At 42.0% G+C, this 22,579-nt stretch overlaps 1 pseudogene; it reads left to right on the top strand.

Moving 5' to 3' along the window:
- The first annotated feature begins 291 nt into the window (after positions 1–291).
- On the top strand, positions 292–1,901 carry LOC136499736 (noroxomaritidine synthase-like; annotated as a pseudogene).
- The last annotated feature ends 20,678 nt before the right edge of the window (positions 1,902–22,579 follow it).

Genomic DNA, 22,579 nt, shown 5'->3' with positions numbered 1-22,579 from the left:
TCATGGTCATCCAGTCCATGTTTCATTTTCAGTTTTATCCAACCGACCTTCACTCCCCTAAATTAGTTGCTACTGCCTGTAAGAGGTTGGTTAAAAAATGCTAAGAGAGAACCACTTGGCGTCTAAACTCTCACGTGTTTGTCGTGAACATATACAAAACACCATATTTATTGTGTGTTTCATGAAGTAGTCCTTGGAAGATTTGTTGTGTATAGATGGATGTTTGGTAGTTGCTTTCCATTAATTAGCAAAAGAATGGAAGTTTCTCTATAAAACTAGCTCCTGCTTCTCTATTCATTTCACTTCAGCATAATATAGGCATCACAGATACACAGTGGTTATACATTACAAACTATGGCGTTGTCCATCCTCGTATATCTATTCATCTCCACACTAGTTCTAATTGTATCATTTTACTTGTACATAATAATGTCAAGAGGATCCGAGTACCCCTTGCTCCCCATAGACTGGCCAATATTTGGAATACTCCCTTCATTCATAGCCAATCTCCACAACTTCCATGACTACCTCACTGCCGTCCTTGCTGCATCAGGGTGCAACTTCAAGGTGCAAGCTGGTCCAAGCAGCACGCGATTCTTCATGACAAGTGACCCAACAAATGTTCAGAACATCTTCACCACAAACCATGCCAACTACCTAAAGGGAGAGTCGTTCGCTGAAGTCTTCGACATCGTGAGTGATACGCTCTTGACTGTAGATGGTGAGGCCTGCCGGCAGCAGAGAGCGAAGACCCAGAGCATACTGAGCAACCCGGAGATCATTTCGTTGATGGCTTCTTGTTGCCACGGTAAAGTGGCGAAGGGCTTCCTCCCGTTCTTGGCCCGTATGGCGAGCACAAGGACTCCATTCGACATGCAGGAATTGATCGGGAGGTTGGTGTTCGACCTGACTGCCACACCAGTCTTTGGCGTGGACCCTGGCTGCTTGTCCCTGACATGCCATCCATGCATGTCGCGGATGCCATGAACACGGTGATGGAGGTTGCCTTCTTCCGTCAAATTGTGTCGTCTTCGTTCTGGAAAATGACGAGATGGTTAAATATCGGTCCGGAGAGCAAGCTCGCGGCCGCACATACAGTGCTACATGGATTTGTCACCGAGATGATGGAGAAGAGGAATGCTGCAAGGCAGCTCGGTAATGATGGGCAAGTACATGACAAGGTGACGTCCATTGACATCCTTTCTTACTACATCACTGACCCTGAATGCAGCGATGTCATGCTGCGCAAGACGCTTCTCAACTACATGATCGGTGGGCGGGACACTATTGGCACAGCGCTTCCATGGCTCTTCTACAGCCTCGCAAACAACCCAGGCGTCGTCTCCAGCGTTCGCAAGGAACTAGCGCCAATCGCCTCTCGCATCTCCACCACAGATCCTGGCAAGATGGTTGTGTTTGAGCCAGCAGAGACAAAACCTCTGGTTTACCTTCAAGCAACCTTGTTTGAGTCCCTGAGGTTGTACCCGCCAGGCCCAATCGAGTGCAAGAATGTGATGGGCGATGACATTCTGCCAAGCGGTCATCCAGTGCGCCGTGGTGAAGCCATCCTGTTCTCCATCTATGCTATTAGTAGAATGGAGAGTGTGTGGGGCAAGGATTGCCATGAGTTCAGACCCGAGAGGTGGCTCTCAGAGGATGGAACCAGGCTACAGTATGTGCCATCTTGTAAATTTTTGGCTTTTAACTCAGGGCCGAGGATGTGTCTGGGCAAGGACATCGTGATCATGGAGATGAAGACTATTGTTGCCGCAGTGCTGTGGAACTTTGATGTGGAGGTCTTGGAAGGACAGAGCATCAAGTCCAACTTATCGATCCTTCTGCAGATGGAGAACGGACTCATGGTTACAGTCAAAAAGAGAAAAGAATGCAATATGCTATAAACCTGACAAAAACAGAAAAGAACGCAATATGCTATAAACTAAAATTGTGTGGGTCCTTTGTAAAATAATGCCAAAATACCTAAGGATGTTAGGGGATGTATAATAGCTCCATAAATAAGAGGATGTCTTTTCCTAACCAGCCATCTCTCCGGTTGTCATTTGCTTAGGTTTTCCGGTCTCTAGTTTTTATTTCCCTAAGCACTGGTAGGAGGTCCGCAGCGTAGAGAGTGATTCCTCTGCTATGTAACTGGACCTCTGTAAGAACCATATCTTGTTGGTGCTTGAAATAAACCAAGTTGACCTCTGAAATTCTTGACTCAAGATCTGAGTTCTTGTTTCGTTTGGTTTTTTCCTCTCCAGAACCCCCTTCTCTTGCGTTTTGGGTGAATTCATTTTTTCTGGAGATTTGAGACAGATTGGGGTGGCTAGAAACATGCAAGGACCTTAGCGGAACATGTCTACCAACTCGTTTGGTCAGATTCCTCACGAGCACTGATTTGCTAGGATTTTGAGGAAAGTTAAGAAAACCCCAGTCCGGTCCCGGGAGAATCTCAATCTATGGAGTTCCTTTGACCTTTCGAAGTTGATCTTTTGGGGATAGTTTCTAAACTTCCTTAGAAACTATCTCCACAAAATTTCAGCCCAATCGGAGTTCATTTGATTGTGTTTTGTCTTTTCTTCGAAGGCTCGGGCTGCTAAAAACAGGTTGCGTGGAACTTCTGCGCCAGAACAAGGAAGTTCCATGTTCGTGCGCTGAACTTCCACGTTCAAGCACTGAAGTTCCTGCAGTCTGGAGGCCGATAATTGGCCTCTAGTGGTTCCGAGGTATATTTCCTTAATTTGCTCTTGCTTCCTCTTATTCCGTGGGTGTCCAGTCTAGGAACTTTTCTCAGTCCTAGAGTCCCCACCAGTTGGCTTAGAGGATTTTGAGTCGGGCTCTTATTTCATTGGCCCCAGTTCGCTTCGCTGAAAAAATAAGCAGAAATACTATTCTGTCTGATTTGTTGTGAGAGAAAAAATATTGTTTCCGGCTGAAAAAAAAACAAGCTGAAAAAGACAGATTATAAGAGAAGCGAACATGGCCATTGTGATTGAAGTTGAGAGCTCTATTTTCGAGTTTTGAAGTGTTTCGGTGTTGCGCTTGGTTTTTTGCTATGGTGAGTGTCCCGTTGTGTTCTTCGGTCATCATCAAGAACATCCAACCACTAGTTGGCTCGTGTGCTCTGGTGTTTTGGAGGCTTATCTGCGACAGTGGCCATTCGAAAGAAAATTTTGATCGACTCCCATTCACTCCTCCCCTGGTCACCTTTCCCGGTCCTTCGGTTTTAATGGGGCCCTGCTGGCAGACTGCCATACAAAATCAGTTTTTTAGAAGTTACTAGGTTCGTGCCCGTGCGTTGCTACGAGATAGTTAACATTTTATACTACTAAAAGCACACGGATCACACGATAAGATAACAATACTATAAAACAAATACCAACGTTAAAGTGATATTTAATCCAAAAAATCAAATTTATGAAATTAACACAATCACGTAGAGCGCGGCATCGTAGGCTCACAAACCCTATTGTATAGACCTTTTCCGTGATGCGGCTAAGATAATATTTTATATCGGTAGGAACAAATCTCTGATATCCATTTCTTTCATGCATCAATAAATGCACGAATAAGTTCCGCCGCATCTCCATACCATCATGTACACAGGTTAGAGTATATATGTAAATATTAGTGCCCACCGCATAGGTAATACTGCATGTCTTGAAAATTTCTCTCAAAACCTTAAAACAAAGTATGTTGTACTCACCGTATAAATATGTGTGGTTTTATCTATTCCACACAGACATATACTGTAGAATAAGATATCCACTTAAGTGTTTGTGTCAAGATTCAGCATAAGGTGTCCACGTGGTTGCTTGCCGCGACATAGAGGAGGAGGGGTTCTCCCCGTTCGAGAACGACGAGGATTGGGGCCGATGTTAGTGATGCTTTGAGGCTCTCCAAAGCCTGTTGTGCTTCCTCAGTCCAGACGAACGCGTCTGTCTTTTTGAGAAGCTTGTAGAGAGGCATCCCCCGCTCGCCTAGCCGGGAGATGAACCGGCTCAGGGTGGCCAAACAGCCGGTGAGCCTTTGTACGCCCTTGACGTTGCTATAGGTGAAAAACTATGTTAATTCAATTTGTTGCTCTAGTAAGAAGGATTTTCAAAAAGATGTTGATGCCAATAATGAAGATAAAGTGGCACATGATCTATTAATTTGCACCACTGGTATAAGTGGAAATGAAATATTAATCAAACTAAAACTATATAAGGCATGTACATCAACAAAATACAGCATTGTCAAAATGCCCGTACGTTGCAAAGGGAAGATGTAATGGCATGATAATATGAATATGAATGTGTGTTGCACCGTTATCAAAAAATAATACTTTGAGCGTGATGGTGCTCGGGAGTCTGGAGCTCAAGTGGCAATAATACAATATAACCCAGCACCGGTATCACAATGCCCAACTCAAGCAACAAGAACAGAGTGAACCGAGAGGGAATTATTGTAATTTAACACAAAGGATGATGGTGCATGCAGTGGAAGTCTCCTCCGCGGTTGAGTCCTAACCCTTGCAAGTTGCAAGTGGTAGTACTCCCATGCAGTCTTCAAAGTATCACTTGCCTTTATAATCCCATATCCAACTATGATTATGTCACTGCCCCATAGTTTATCACCTGAATTGCAAATCCAAGATGCAAGTGACATGGTGTATCAGATAATGCAAAAGTTACAGAAAAAATAATGGCTCAAATTCTCTTGAGCGTTAAAGGCAAGAAAACCTCCAACTGAACCATATATCAAGATTTGGACATTCCAAAAGGAGAATAGTCTCTGCAGCAACAATATGTAAATTAAAACTTGGTACTAAACAAAATGACAGGGATTTTGACTTGAAAGGGATTTAAACCCCCTCAATCACCTCCAACCCCCTTGGATTTATTTGCAACCGAACAAGGCCTAAGTGGTTAAATAGCTGAATAGTGCATAGAACCATAAGAATGTCTGAAACATTGAAGACTTGCAGGTGTGAGCAGTGAGCAAAACAGTACTAAAATCAATGTTGCAATGGACCATATACATAGCCTATTATCAGTAGCCCATTTACTGAAGAGCAGTAAGAACTAAGAACTGCTTAGTTTCGACTACAATTTTTGTCACAAAAAATATCTCCAATAACATATTGTTTTGTGAATTTGAAGTTTTTTTTACATATTATGTTTTTGTAATCTGTAAGAAATGCAAACAAAATGGTTCCTGTAACCGCATATACTTCCTCGATTTAGGACTGATTCAGGTTAACCCTAAGAAGCTACATGAAGTTGAAAACTCAACCACAAGGATTACATCAAAAGAATTCATACCAAATGTTGTTTGTTGCAGTCATTAGTATCCACTCCCTGCCCGATGTTGAATGTAGTAGCATTCCTTTAAAACAATCAAGATGACAAGATCAGACAAGAAAGAGAAATTATAAAAATATTAGATTACACCGAAGCCTACTTCATGAGACTAGTTGAATGATGAAAAATAGAGAAAGAGAAGAGCACACATGTAGGAAAAAAAGAACTTAACTCCCCACTTCATAGTCAGGAAACTCTGTCTTATTATTGCTGCCATTGCACATCAATCCAATATTATTGTTGCCGCTGTCGAGAAACCACTGTCACCGGTCTAGGTTCGAAGGCTGGCACAAACTTCTTAATTGCCTGAATGATGAAGATAGGAGAGTGCAGCAGGCTGGCGTGCATGAACCTACACCATGATGCTCGGTTGCTTGCTATTCAGTGACCGGCATCGTGGGTGACTTGTTTTGCCGATGATCTAGCACACCTTGATGTCGAGTTGCTTCCTCTTTGGTGACTGGTGTGGTGGGTGACTCCTTGTTTCTTTGATGATCCGGTGACGCTGCGTTCATCTGTAACTGAATATTTTTAGATGTTAAAAGGACAAACCTATAATAATCATCTAATTCCAAAAGGAATGCTAGAACACATTATTCAGATAACTATAGGTAGTCCCTAGTTTATAAATAGAAACAAAACCAAGAAAGATTCCTGTAGGAAGAGGACACATAGAAGCAAATAGCAAATGACTTTTCAAGTGATAAATTAGAACATTGTGCTAATTTCTATATTGTAGCTAAAACTTACCTTGGCTGAAGGACAAAGGAACTGTAGCAGGAACCTGAAGTGCCCACATAATCCATGTCAGAAATAACTACTTGTAAGATGGAAATTCACAAATTCTTAATAGCATTCAGGTGTACCATATAGGCTCAGAATGATCTGTCTCCCAAGACTATGGAGTTGCATCACATAATTTATTGCGAGGGACAATTTATAGAACTATGAGCATCAAATGTATTCAAATATTTATTTAGGCCAGATAGCCAAAACAAAAAAAAAATCAATAGTATTTAATGGTGTAGCTTCTATTTTAGCCGGACTACACAAACACTATTCTAAAGTCTAAACAACAAAGTCAATCTAAACTGAATGATCGGGCTAATTCATGTAATCGATTCTTGTGTAGGCAACCACAAAAATCAGGAAGATGGCTCATCACGCAGAGTAAGAAGATGCAGAAAAGGGAACTAAAAGGTACCACCCAATTGGCTCATCAAGGCAAGGACTTAGTATTGGTTCATCACACAGTTCTGTAGGGAAGTGAGTCACTGCTTCTAATAGCTTGTCGTGCTCTAATCTGAATTTTCTCAAGCAAATGTTTTTCTCTGAAACTTATCTCAAAGCGAAGGTCTGAAGATCCAATTTTTTCCCTAGAAGTCTGAATAACGTCCATTCACTTCCTTTCATAACTATGTCAGGACCTGCTATTTATTTGATGAAACTGAAAATTCTGAACATTGTCCATTCAGTAACCCAGAACAACGGATCAATTTCAGTACCTGCTGTTTATCTACTAATTAATTCAGCAATTGAATCATCCTATCTGATTCATCCGTTCAATAGCTCAAAACTATGCACAGTGAATCCGGTCAGCTGGAGCACGAAGCCTGCACCTGCCGGGACCGTGCGGCTGCCTAGAGCCTGGTGAGGTGATGCCGCAACGATGCGACTCGCCACTCGCCAGCCGCCAGGTGCCGCCGCAGCCCGCAACGGAGTGCTCAGCGGGCCAGGGGACTCGCGGTCGCCGTCTAGAACTCTAGATGCGGGCCCGAGGGACTCGCGCCTCCGGGGGAAGTCGCGCCGCCGGAGGGAAGTCGAGTCCGTCGAGCTAGAGCTTGGTGTTGGCGTCAGGGGGAAGGTGCCGCCGGGGAGTCGCGCGACGGGTGGGGACGCTCGCGGTCGCGCGCAGAGAAGGGGAGCAGGCGATGGGTGGGAGCAAGCTGGACGTGGACGGCCGGCTCACCGACGCTGGGCGAGGGAGAGTAGAGGAGGAGGTCGCCGGGGGAGGAGGATGGAGCGAGCGGTTTGTTTCGCACGAAGGGAGCGGGGGCGAGCGATATTTGTTTCGCATGTCTGTCGACGATTCTCTTACTAATACTATTTTAGTTGTAGAGAATCGGTAATGACGTCTAGTATCAATAACACGGCGTCAGGAGGTAGGCATGGCATTGCCATGCTCATGTTTCCATGTTCACGGTACAATAAGGCTAGTCCAGTCACAAAACAGAATATTGACGGGGAATGTATTCAATTTGAAACGCCCGCACATGGTAGAGGCAATACGGTCTCACCTAAGGAGAACCCTTAGGCGACATGGTGGATTGTGCTGCTTTTGCTCTATATAGATGAGTTGTGTGGCTATGTCGATGTGTGTTAGTCCATGGTCCCCAACCTACCTTGTATTGCTGGGGGATAGGATTATATAAGGGCACTACCTTTCCTATTAGGTTATAGATTTGGTTTCTAGTCGGTTACAACAAGATACAAGCAGCGGGCTAGAGGCGTTGCCAATGCCCTGTGTGTATGCCTAGTGCACTGCCACTACTGGATACTAAATATAATTAATAATAATATAACCATTTTGATCATCTCAATGAGTTCTTCACAATAGTGTGATTCAAATAGGCACTAGAGGTTGTTTTCAATAATGATAATTTGAAATCCATTCTCAAGTTCAATTTGCACTAGATCTACAATGCTAGATATAATGTCCTTATTGACACAAAAATCGGTCACACACTAGCTAAGGCTAGATCAATCGGGTCGCCATAGATCGAAGAAAGTAGTCGGTAACCAACACGCTTTTGTGGTGAAGAGCTGCAAGGTTTAGAAGCAAACCATCAATAGTTATCGCGCTTACGTGATGAAGAATAGCTAGTTTTTTGGCGAACTAGCAAAAGAATTGTCGAAGCTCTCGCCCAGGAGGGACCTCGTCGAGACAAGCATGTCGGTTGTTTGTCCTAGAGGTCAGTTGACAAGCCTTGGGTGCCATCTTTGGTCGTCAGATCAAAAAACGAATAGCAACATGGGATTGAAAAAACAATAAGGGAAAAGTATTAAATTGATTTTTATTGATTGGATGTTGGATACCTCAATCGACCTTGTACCCCATACTTTATATGGAGTATTGGTGGTCTTATCCTATTGGAAAACCAATGTGGTACTATTTTCATGTCGTTTCATAGATTTTACCTTAGATTGGACAAAACTAGCATATGCCAATTATAAAACTGTCCTAGGACCAATTCAAGTGTCAATATATTGGGTTATGCGAATCAAAAACATAAAGCACCAAACAACAACAATGTCCAACTCATTGACTATTTGAAATCTAAGGGCGAGGTATCCATCGGCCATGTTGTTATAGGGGTGATAAGTGTATATTGGCTGTTGTTTGGGCATTACTCGGGCTTCTATTGGTGGATGATCACCATGCAACATCCCTAACATATGTGAATCCCAAACCACTTTTACCACTTGACATGGACCTTCCCAACTTGGAGACTACCTGCCGAACTTGGAGCTTTTCATCTCTCTTGTTGTATGGTCAAGCAACATGAACCTTTTTCCATCTCCTATGATTGTCCTCAATTTTGCTTTTCAGTAAGCTTCATCAAAGTATTATTACTTGATGCAGCCAGGCCATCAATTCATTCAACCCACTTTTCAAAGGAATATGTAGCAATCAGCATGGAGAAATTCATCCAGCCCACTTTGATGACAAGGCATAAACATGAACTTCTCCCATAGCAACCTTTGCTTGATCAGAATCCAATCACTTAAGCAACAAGCCTTCGACAGTTCTTCAATATAGCTCATGTGCAAAACAAATTTAAATGCACTCCACCGAATATTCTAATCAACATTGGCACATGGATAATAGATAATTTACAATTGGAGTCCTCCAATCACCTAAATCCCCCAAAGCTCACTGGAATAAATTTGGGCATGATTTGGCTCACTTTCTTCCTTCTGCATTGGCTCTCTTTGATATAAAAGTTGCGACCTTCGGTGTCAAAGCCTGATGCTTGTTGGGCCGACATGCTGTTTTCATGCCTTGGAATATGCCAAATTTAGAATTCGGCAAAATATACAATGATGTCAAGACACTTGTTAACATATGCATTAGGTGGTCCATCAAAATATTGAAACACACTAGCGACTTGTTGTACCACCATTAAAGAATCACGAAAGGCTTCAACATGTTTCACCTCCATGGATTGCAAAATTTCCATGCCCAATAAGAGAGCTTCATATTTGGCTTGATTGTTGTGGAAAGGTAGTTCAATTGGCTTGATGTCTCAAACAACACCGTTGTGAGATTGATTATACCAACACCTTGGCCTTCTTTGCAAGTCTGTCGATCAAAATAAGGTATCCGTAGAAGTCCTTCTCATAGCACGATGGTTGCAAGCACTCATCAAATCTATTTTGACAGTAAGCACGATAGCAAAGTATCAACCATATGAACCCATCCACCAAAGTATGCATAGCCAAAATACAATACTTCATCCAAATAGAAAGTCATTGATAAGCAAAATAATTTGGCAACCATCCATAATATAAAAGACCTGTAACAAGGATCTAAATAAGGACCTAAGGGATAACCATGCATACTTGGGAACAATTCCAAAACATGGGTGCTAGCGGGGGAACATGGATGATGACATGACCAATAACTTTGATAATTTGGTGCAAACCTCTAGTTTAGCAATTGTTTCTTTAATCTTCTTTGTTTTTTCCTTTGTTACACCACTTGTTTGAGCATCATCCTTTTGAGCCTGAACTTTTAGGAACCCATGCCAAACCCTTTTCTTTTAGTTTCTTTGTACTAAGTTTCCACAACTTATTTTCTTGCCTCTTTGGTAATTAAATCGAGTGAGCATCCCATGTTTGTTTCTGTTTTGGATAGCGACAAGTCTTTTTTGATTTTGGGCACTCTCACCTTCTTTTGTTCAAATTGGCACCTCGAATATCAGCAGGTAATTCTTCTATACCTTTGCCAACAATAGTTAGATTTTTTAACAATGTAGTTTCATTCAGATCTAAACTATCCTTTTTACGACCATCTTTTTCACAAAGATAAATCTATTTTACCACCTTCTTCTTATGTTGAGATGCATACTTTGTGTAATGTGGCCTAAAATATGGTGGAACATGCATGCTATGATTGGTGCAGTGGCTTATAAACTTGATCTACTAGAAGCTAGCCGCATTCACCCAGATGTTCATGTTTCACAACTGAAGTAGCATATTCCTTCATCTACACCAATGGAGTTGGACATCAATGAGGTTCCGGCTAATCCGACTGTGGTGATCATCATTTGTAGTTTATGGCTTCAAGGATCATGCAGAAAGGAACTTCGTCCATATCGCAAAGCTTCAATGTGGACCTAGGAAGATGGACCTCCTAGTGTCATTATCATACAAGCCCAGCTTGGGGGCAAGCTGGATTTCAAGAGGAGAGAGTAATGTAAGGTGCAAGAGGTGGAAGATGGCTAGAAAACTAAAGACAATTGTTACTGATCTGACTAATCATCACTATAGATTGATATATTGATGTCGCCACTTTCACTGTCATAGCGATAGAAGCGATTGTGTGATACTTCCACCGTCGGTTGGAACTATAGCGAGGCCTCCTAGGAATGAAACTGACAGTTCAGACTTCTACCACCGACAGGTTAACGATAGATGCGACAATGGTATTGGGGTTGTATTTTCTCCGTCGCATGAAAAGTCGGGCCAACTAGGATACGCATTTTGCTCGCTGGCCCTAAAGTAGCGTTTGGTCAACCGGCGGTAAATTCAGCATGAGTGTTGAATTGCCTCAACTTCTAAGGCTGTCAAATCCCATTACTTCCGCCACCTGAAGCCTAAGAGCCGCGTACCCACTGCTCTACATATATTTCAAGCCCGGTGCCCTCTAAAATGACACCTCTTCTTCACCCATCATCCCCTTCTGTTCCAATCTAAAAAGAAAATATCAGATAGCCCCATCAAGTTTCCAAGCAGCCCATCAGTCCAGCGATGAATTGCCTTCCTACCACTCTTCCGAGGAGAATGTCTCCTCCGACAACTGCATGTCTTCTAATTATAGTCCTCCATGGAGCTCTAAGAAGGAGGACCTAGACGAGGAGGACGAGGACGATGCTGACGACGATGACTGACTCTGACTTCGACTCGCCTCCTGCCAAGCGAGCGAAGGCGAGCATGATCCTCTATGTGAGAGGATCATATTTAGATTAAGTAGTTTATAGTTAGTATAAGTAGCTTTAATAATTTAGGTTAGTTATTATGCTTCCTAGATGAGTACAATCGTATACTCATCCAAATTGTATCTAAATGTTAGATATATATAATGAATCAATGAAAAAAATTCTATTCGCGCAGATTTGATCTCTTCAATGCCACCTTTTTTTATATGAAATGCAAAGCAAGTTCTTTCCAATACTGCTTCCAAAATGCCAGAGCACGGATTTGATCTCTCGATGAATGTTTTTTTTTGTTTTTCTATATATATGAATGAATGAAAAGGAAAAAAAATTGTCTTGTACAGTTATGGTTGTTTCTAGGATAATCTAAAAGCAGTTTAACCGCTGATAATTGCCGTATTATAGCGATGGATTAGCATGGCAATGGTCTGACTTAATATGAACATTGTTTAACTTATCCCATGCCGTCTGTTCTCGCTTGTCGATCAATCTGGACCGTCCATTTGGCAACCAACCTAGAAGCACCCGACTCAGTTCCCAACTCCCCTCGGGCCCTATCGGCGCCTTGGCGGTGGTTTGACCTAACTAAAAAACCCAATATGAATCCATTAGTTTTTTCCCACCCATTGTTGCTTCATCTTCATTCTCCCCACTTGTTGCTTCATCTTCATTTTGACTAGTCTCCTGTACTTGCCCTACCTCGAGCACCTTGCAATGTTGTCATGGAGAATGCCCCATGAAGGTTAGATGGATTTAGTCACCCCCTGTTTGCATTTGGTTTCGATTGGTTTTGGGTTCAATATCAGTTTTGTTCATATTAGAAATTTCTTCATTGCAACTGATGTCTTACTTCAGAAGAAGCCATTTCAATGCGAGCAACCTTGTGTTTTAGCGGGTAGGGGTGGCACCTAGAACTCTAGATGATGTTGTTTGCTACTTGAGGATGGAGCATTCACCTGGACTGACTAGTTGATTGTTGAAGCCGTTGTTCATCACCTTTTCGGACCACAAAATTTGACAAGAATCGTTCAAGACCCTGTTTGTGGAGAGATTTTTATGCTTTGTAGGACTGGACAGGAAGTAGACATACTTTATAGATACAATATGTCCATGGATGGAGATGCTATTATCTTCACTACAATTCACTACCTTTGGCTTTCGGGGCCGCATCAACCAATTGAGTACCTTAGCAACTGTCTACCCATCCAACATTAAGTCTTAGAATTTATGATACTTTTATGTTAATGAAGTTTATATGTACTGATGAAGCCTCTGGATTAGTATGTATGAGTACTGCATAATCAGTTGAACTATTACTTCGATTGAAATGTTAATTGTCGCAGAACCGACCAATTTATAAGAGTACAAGTACAATGGCAGCCCGCAAGCGATCGCACTGTCATACTTGAAACCCGTATAAACCCGGTAGTCCATCGAGTACCATGACGGGTCTCGATAAACGATTTACAACAACCAAGATCGTACATGATTCAACATACATGCCACATATTACATAAAGTTCACAAATACATTTCATCATCAGAGTACGAATAAAAGTTATTACAAACCGAGTTTGATAGATAAAGCAGGAAGCAAATAAGTTCGAAATTAAAGTTTCCAACATAGTTTGATATAGTGCCAAGTAGGATCACGGTCCACAAAAGCAAAGACAGGGATTAATAAAGAAGCCTGCCCAAGGCTTACTCCTCATCCATGGCGGGATAGAAGCAACTCTTGCAATAACCATGATACACAGTGCCATATGCAACAATAGGAAATAAAACCCTGAGTACGAGAAGGTACTCAGCTAGACTTACCCATCAAAAACTAGAAATAAAATGACTGCCAAGGATTATGCAAGGCTTGTATAAGTGGAGATAACTTGACAACATTTTGCATAAAAGCAATTGACTCCTTGTACAATTATGATTCCTTTATCAAGTTAATTAGAACTATATATTTCTAGATTAGCAACTATCCTATGCCAAACATGTGGTATATCATTTAAACGCATACAATAGTAACCATAGCAGGTATTGTAATTCCATATTCATCCGAACCATCATGTTCCATAACACAGTTACTACGATGTTGGGACTAGCCAAGTTTCTCACTATCCGGGAGAGACGGCGATTCGAATCGATTTCAACCAGCTAGGAATTTATTCCTAACACAAACCCTAGGCATACCGCACTGAAGGCAGCCTTAGGTCACCTTTGGTACAACTCAAGTCTATATTTCGTGGGTCCGTACTATGCCGCACAATCTGGAACACTAGATGCTAGGACGTTTAGGCCTAGCCTACCCTTGGGCTCAGTCTGATCAGTTCCCTGGAAGGAGCGCACAACAAAACGGGTCCTGGCCTGAGTTGAATTACTTGGCTTCGCGGTCGAAACGAGTTATCCGGCCAGCTAAGTGAGAGGCATGCGTTCAATCTTGTCAGAAGCGCCAACAATGGTACGGTCCTTAATCGACATAGACAGGGATAGATCCACACCCAAGACCTCCATGTCTTGTTGCTTCTCTATCGACATCCCGCCCGGTCTCGATTTTCTTTTACCCCATGGTTCTGTTCCATGATAGCAAATATAGCCAACCGTGCTCCGGTATCCACCTATATCTCACAGGTGACAGGACATCACCCAACTTCTACCAGTCTAAGCAAGGCTAAGCATATATTTGATCCTGGACCTATACCAGGTTAAAGGTGTAATATCTGGACAAGGAATGTACATGCATCAAGTGGTTCCATTCAACTCTTATAACCTAATGCATCAATCATAAATACTTAAGTAATCATTTGTAAAATACTAGGAGACTTAGAATGCTCCGGGCCTTGCCTCGCAGAAATGGAAGTAGGGCGGTGGTCAGGACACTCCTGGAAGCTCTTCAGGATTCTGCTCCACGCCTTTGGGAGCTGTGGCTTGAGGATTCTCCTGCTGGTCCCCTTCCTCTGCTTCGTCGAATTCCAGCAACGTTATCTCTTCCTCCGATCCTAGATGCATAATATGGCATAAGTATTACGAATGCATATATGTTAACAAGTGCATCATGTTTATTGAGTAGGTGCATATCTCTTCTCGATTATTTAATTAACTACTACCACAATGCATCTACTATATCACAAAACAGCAGCTACTTGTTTCACTCATAACTAGAGTTCTACTAATCCTAATGCTAGTGATCCTAGACTTTCTAGGAAAGCTTATCAAATTATCTACAACTTTGTTATTAAGCATTTTTACAGCAAACATCATCCCTATCATGCAACTTATCAAACTACAGAATCTGTCCGGAATCCTTTTAAATTTGCATTTTAAAGCAACAATACTTCTACTTTATGTAATCACTCAAAGTTTGACAACATAAAGCCTACCAATAGTTTAAGCATACCAAATACATCCAAGAAAATATAATGATGAAGCTCAAACTATTTCTTTATATGCCTTTATTATTTTATTTAGATATTTAGGTTAAATAATAAACATATATTAAATGTGCATCATAAATTCTTAAAAATTTATAGTGCCTTACTAATGCTATCAAAGGACTACTGTAAAAGTTTCATACCATTGTATTCAATAAAACACTCTATACAAAAATGACAAGACAGAAAGGCTTAAAGTAGCATAAATAGAAAACCCTAGTGAAAAGTGTCAAGCAACAGATTTCCTATTTTTCTTAGCATCCTTATGGTACTAGGATATCCCCCAACAAATTTCATGAATAATGGAGTCATAAATAATTTATAAAAATTCATACAAGGATTCACTATTTATAAAAGAAAACTCTATAACTATAAATCTACCCAGTGAACTGATTCCTCAAATTTTTACCAGAGCTCATATATGTCAAGGCTAGCTTACCACAAAACTTTCATAATTTTTGGAGCACAGGAAACTCTAGATATAAAATAAACAAATTTGCATGCATTCAAAAACACATTTCAAATCTCTATTTAAATCTCCCAAAATTTCTACTGTAAATGTCAAGAATATATTTTTCCTAAATACTACACTTCCTAAGGAACACTACACAATTTATTGCACAATTTTTGAAGCTACCAAACTGGAGATATAAAAATCACAAAACAAATTCAAAATCTAGAATCAAATGACCTATCCTATCTCCTACTGTCGCTGACCAGTGGGACCCATCGGTCAGAGGACCCCACATGTCATCGACCCGAAACAGGGCAGCTACTCTGCGCTACGGTGGCGCGGCCAAAGCTCACCAACGGCGAACTTGCCGGCGGTGACATCATCACTAGATGTTCTACTCGACTTCGCGCACACAATGCTCTACTTGGTGGGACTTCTCGCCGGTGCTAGCAACGGCGGCGGCTGGCCATGGCGGGGCGGAGGTGCGGGAACGACGGTGAGACGTCGGTGGAAGCTACGGTGACTCAATCAAGCGCTACGCCGAGCATCACAGAGCTACGACGGACCTAGCTAGCGCTCTATCATGGCCTGGGGTGGTCTGGTTAGGTGGGACCACGGCGACGGAGGTGGCGGCGGAGCTCCGGTGAGCATTTGCACGGCGCTGCGGCTTACCGAGCTTGAACAGCAGGGCACTAGGGGATGCAGGGAGTTGCTGGGAAGACGGTGATGCTGTTGCGGTGATGGAGAAGCGGCTAGGCACTGGCTTGTGCCGTCAACGACTGATGGCGGCATTGCGGTGCCGAGGCTGCAGCTGCTGCGGCGCTGTGAACGGCGAAGGAGGAGGCGAAATGGGGAAATGAGGGCGCGGCTGAGTGTGGACGGGTGCGGGTGAGGTGAAGGCGCGCACTAGCCTGGCTCTACCGCTCGGGGCAGGGTGCCGGCGACGCATGGCCAGCCGTGACGTCCATGCGGCGCGCGGACTCTGCTCGGTGTCGGCCATTGAACAGCGTTCATCAGACCAGTTCAGTTCATCCATGCAGTGCCTGACAGCCGGTTTTGCCAGCAAATTATCTGCTAAACCGTGGCTCCTTCGTGCAAATGTCCTACATGACTTTTGTAGCCCGAAGTACCAGCTCCAACTCTTGTTCAAGTACCTCATGCAAATTCTCAACCGAAACAAAGTAATATCATCACAAAGATCGACTTGTTAGGCTGTTCAGTTAACCAGGACTTAGAAAATTTGTTAGTGTTGAAGTGTTGATTTTACTGATTCTTGTGATCCAAATTCAAGCATGTTAGGAGCTAAATCAGTCAATGACCCAAAAATAAAAGTTGTTCCTTATGTCAAATACTACAACTTTGCTTTAGCGATCTCCTCCATGCAAGGTCTCTAACACCTAGTTCAAATTTGGTCAAACATGTCACATTTAAATGATGATACACTTCAAAGCATGGCTTAGTGACCTAATTACCCCTAACCATGAATATCAAAGTTGTTCATAATGATACTCTAAACATGTTTAAGCAATTTGCAAGGTCATTCAATCATTTCATGTAGTAGTCACTCATAGGGCTAGTTAGTGTAATCACATGAAAGCTTAAGTGTTGGTTCATGAAAGGTGACCATGAACAAAGTCCTATTTGCTAACCTAGGTGTTGCTACATGTTTGTGTGACTCACATCCACCAAGTACATGTGTCCACTCATGATCATATGCATAGACACATGGAGACATGAAATAACGAGAAAAGTTGCATATGTTTAAAGAAACATGCGATAACAAGCAATGTTGCAGATATTTCAATCCAATGTTTCAATTGTAAATGCTTGTTTATGAATGCTTGATGATCATGCTCATGTTATGCAAGTCAAGTTATGCAAGGCTAACACCCGAGGTGTTACATTAATTGAATCAGTTGGTCTTGATTGTGATCCACTGTGTATGTTGACGGTCACTAACACCTAGTTTTGACCAGCAACATTCCACCCAAAAGTATGGCAAAGTGAGGTAAATCATCATCACATGTGAAGACTTTTGTTTACTAGTATACATGCCCATGCTAATGCTATGGGGAAAACAAAAAGACAATATGTTTCTTGAAAATGAAGTAAATATCAGGTCCATTATACAGATATTTGTAGCCTACTCAAGGTTTAAGCATCGAAGCACTGATTTGCACAAGAGGGAAACTGATTTGCTTGGCATACTGACAGTGCCTATTTGTACTGAATTATTCCAGAAAGCTTGATTTGCATCTAACAAATTTATAATCAATACTCCAACGGATATAGACATGAACACATGACTTAGTCTAAAGCCTTAATTTCATCACACAACTTAACATGAATCAGTACATGTAGGAAAACAAATCCAAAAACAAGAATGGTGCGGATCTAATCCCCACCTAAAAACATAAAAAAACCTAGGGTATTTGTCCTCCTGGAATGAAGCATTGATTTTGGATCTGTCAATAACATAGAAAGTTGGAACTCAAATTAATTAATGGATGGCGACTTCAACTGGATATATAGTGTGGTTTCTCTCTGTCATACCTGCTTTGTGGATCAATGTAGCACTGCTCGAGGAAGAAGTTTCATCATCACAAATCAAATGTCTGCTCATCTGTCCTATTTTGCATACAAGAGCCCATCATGTTCAGAACTTCAAACACAACAATGAAGTTCCCATGAGGCCATGATCGATTTTCACTATATATCAGGGAATAAAACTGTGCATCAAATTGGATGAGTGCAGTCTGCAGATAGACCCACAAGTAACATACATTAAGTGGAATACATCAACTTCATGCCCGTGCTAACGCTATGGGCCATATTAGATCCAAGTTAATTCTATCAAATTTAAATTACTTCATTAAGATTCAATCAAAAACATATTTCTGTGGCTCAAAAAAATTCAAGCGTTGCAGGTACTAATCACTCCAAGATGTACCAAAACACGCCAATTATATTGGACAAGGAAAATATCCCACCAATTGCACACAGGAATGATATTGCACATGCTAACGCTATGGTAGCATCTATCAATGCAAATCAAACAACCAACGAATATGTTTTAGTAATCAAGCATAGATTCTCACATCATATATGGTGTATAACCAAATATTTTTGTCATATATATATCAACTCAAGCAAACACAATTCCATTCAAATTGATGATACTCCTTTTGATAGTGCATACATGTACATTTCATGTATCCACTCAAAAATATTTTTTATCATTTGACATTAAATAGAATATTTTTCTCATAATAATTGAATGGATGGGAATACCATTGACTTCGTAGCATGATCAAGAATTTTTAAAGTAAGCAACATCTCTAAAGAAACAAAAAACAACCAGCTACCTCGCATTGTCAACATTCCAAAAATTTGGGCATCAAATTGAGATACTCGAACCAGAGAAGGGTTCTAAGACTTGAACATACTAAGCTCGAATTATCAACACCAATTAAAAAAATCAACAACATGTTGATGGAACCAAGCATCCAAGAACTCTCCATTCAAGAATAGGGAATTCCATCGAACACCTTGCGTGCATATGCTTTGACAAAGAGACAGTCACAGACAGAGCGGTTGGCATGCGAAGACGCGGCATACTGAGTTACTGACCCGCATGTCCCTTGTGTGGCCAGCTCCTCCTCCATGTGTCCTCTATGGTGGCTGCCGCGCACCTCACCGTTGACTGCCTCTATGCACACTTGCACAGCCCCCAGTGTCCTCCCCAGCTTCAGCTACCACCATGTCCCCTTCATTGCCAATGTCGGCTTCAACTGTCAGCTCTACTTTCTTGGCTTCAGTATGGCTTGCATGCAGGTCTGGTGGGTGGTAGTGGCCGGTGCACAAGGCCACAGTCACCTAGAGCAGTGGCTCACAGCCAAGCTATTGCCATTCTCTGATTTCATCAACAATCAATCTGTTGAAATAGTAATATGAAATAACAGATATATGAATTGCTAGTGCCTGATGATAGGACTAAGACACATGTTTCCTAGCAGTTGAACATCCCGCAACCAAAGCAGGTCATTTTACTGTTAATATTGCCTTTGGATTATGCTAGAGCATATCAACCCCCTGGAGGATATTAAGACAATTAGTGGTTCCAACGGAACACTGATTATTTACTTTCAATCAAAGCATTTGTGTAATTAAGTAGTATTGCCAAGTAAGTTTGCAGGTCTCATGACTTATTTTCTTAGTTAAATGCACTTTAAATTCTTTTTCTTAAGGCCTTATGAGTCTCTTAATTAAGCTTATGGTCATGTTTTTTGTACTTGCTCCTATTGAATCAACTGCATAAAGTGGCATGAATTAATTTAACTAGGATTACGGATCTTGTGTGAATGCCAAGTAGAAAAATCTGAGCTTTGAACCAATGAAAATAGTTTGAATATATATCTTGATGGGAAAATAAAAAGTTTCAAATACAGCTATTAACAAGATCCGTAATTTAGAGCTTGAGGTCATAAGCAGTTGGCACTGACTTTTGTATTGACCTGTTGCTTAATTCCCCAGCTAGCTGTTGGTAAACAATCATTTACTATTTTAAGATAATAAAGATGAACACTGGCCAACCAAGGTAAGTGCTCATCAGGTTGCAACTTGCAAACTTGGGGATAGTTTCGATGAAGCTCATAATGACATTGTCTACAATTCGTGGTCTCAAGAAAAAATTCAGAATCAATAGGCCCTCAAATATTGATGCAAGTGCAATCAGACTGCCATGAGAGAAGATGTACATTAAAAATCCCATGTGAACAAAAGGTATCAACCTAACACAACCAAACTGGATGCCCAATTCACACATATCCATAGTCGTCCTACAGGAGCAAAATTCACTTTAGTAATCAAGGGTAGGAATTTGACGCATCGATCAGGAAAATAGGGATGATAAGCATACTTCACACCAAGACTATTTTGGAGTCCATTAGATGATCTGATGTACGCCTTCTCAGACATCCCACTCATATGCATAGCCTCCGCCTAGTCAAAATCACTTGGAACCACAACAATCAACAAATGAAATGACGTGGGTTAGAACAGGACCTAGAAGATTCCTTACATGGGCAATTCATCGAACAGTTGACCAACAAACCCAGACTCACTTGGATGCAGTGATCTCTAGGCAGATGATGGCCTTGTAGACCTAGCCCTGCAAAAGCACACAGGTCATAGGCACATTCGTGCGGCGTAAAACGGATGGGAACTCGAGAGAGGGTGGGCATTCCAGGCCGCTTACGATGCCGTGGATAGAATAGTCAAAGTTGACGTCATAGGGGCGACGAAGCTCGCCTGGCCTTGCAAATGACAGAGCATTGGTTCATCGCGCCCACCTCGTTCCCCGCTCCTCGATGGCCAACTCCCATGGTGGTGGTGGCAGGAGGCCCTGCGATGGCCGACTCCCATGGTGGCTGATGGCCCGTCCCACCTGTGCCGGCGGCTCCCTAGTGCTGGGCGTGGAGGAGAGAGGGGGATAGGAGTCGGTGCGTGGGGGAGAGGCAGGGGCGGCCCATCGCCCTGTGCTTGTAGGTGCTCGGCCAGCCCCACACGCCCCCTCCCACTGGTGGCGGTGGCTCCCTGGTGCTAGGCGTGGGGAGAGGAGTCGGCGCGTGGGATCCAAATCCAGGTTCGGCGGTCGTTTGAGCCGAAGAAAAGATAGAAAAATGAAAAAGACTAAGGATCCATGAATCGAACCAGTGGCTACAAGGTGGGAGTCACGCACGGGGCAGTGCGAGGAGGGCGCTGGGGTGAGAAGCCTAGCATCCCACATCTAATCGTGGTCATCGGATTTGGTTTAGGTGTTTTATTAGCCCTTGATTTTAATGTAGATGAATTACTGTGTATATTTTCCTGGGTGCACAATGGTTGGAGGCTCTTAGTTCATGGGGGGACCTAGTATAATTTTGATTGGTCCATTATAGTAGAGATAATTCACCTAGTTCCACTTGTGCTTGTAGAATTATTTATATACAGGAAAATATAGCAAAAATATGCAAAAAGGTGTCAAATATGGACACATGGAGCAAGTGGACGTGACAAGAGGCCATGGGACCACTTGGCAACTCCACCCGGCCCCACAATGGCACCGCCTAGCCCCCCAAGTGGCCCTACCACATTCACTGATCCATGGGAGCTGCTCCTAGAGCCAATGACAAGCGTCCATCTAAGTCGGTTTGATCAATGGACAAGATTTAATGACGGTGGATCCATGGGCCCATTGTCATAGACATGGGAGCCTCCAACCGACTTACCAACTGTCTTACTATCCAAATTTTGACATGTGCTACCTCTATGTTGGTATTTATTAACTTGTCACTCATTTTAAAAGTCACCTATTATAAACATATATTTCCTAATATTACTTTACTAGGTTGTCATCCCTAGTGATGATGCCAGAGATGCTTGTTGGTACTATATAGCATTACTACTAGAATAATACTAAGCAGTTCTTTATTAATTTATGTGACTAGGAAGAATAGATATGAATATATATGTATGAAAGGAATCTGCAAGCACACATATAATATAATATTGTAGCACTTCACCCGAAAGTATTCTAGGTATCGTTATTTATATTTTTACCACAAAGGAAGGTCTAGCACAGACATGTATTGATAACTTATACTATTGATGGAGAGATAAACCATAACCAATGTTCTACTCATAATAGGGGTAAGTCATAGGATAAGATATATGATAAGTATTGATTAATAATAATGATAAATCACTCAGAGTACTCCTTTCTATGGCATTAGCATGGTCAGGTAGAATATTAGAGGAATAATTCCTAAGTCATTCTTAATTACAAGTCAAAGCATACATTAATTAGTGCAATTATACCTAGTAATCATTGTTAAGATCATTGTCATATCTACATATAAAGGATATTACTAAGGAAGATTAAGAACAGAGTTTGTTCTTCCTTCGTAACCGGACCCTATGTGGACCAATATTCGAGGAATGGACTACAAAGGACTCAACGGGAGTGTCATATCCGTGAACTACCACATGACCCAGAATATAGGGTGTATCTATAGGTAAACAACGTATAAGCACCACGCTTATATAATGTCGACCACCCACCCATGGATCCTTAGAGTGAGTGCTATACGAACTT

Source organism: Miscanthus floridulus, chromosome 13 (assembly GCF_019320115.1).
Source record: "Miscanthus floridulus cultivar M001 chromosome 13, ASM1932011v1, whole genome shotgun sequence".
Taxonomy (NCBI): Eukaryota; Viridiplantae; Streptophyta; class Magnoliopsida; order Poales; family Poaceae; genus Miscanthus; species Miscanthus floridulus.
This window is presented reverse-complemented; position numbering and strand designations above follow the sequence as displayed.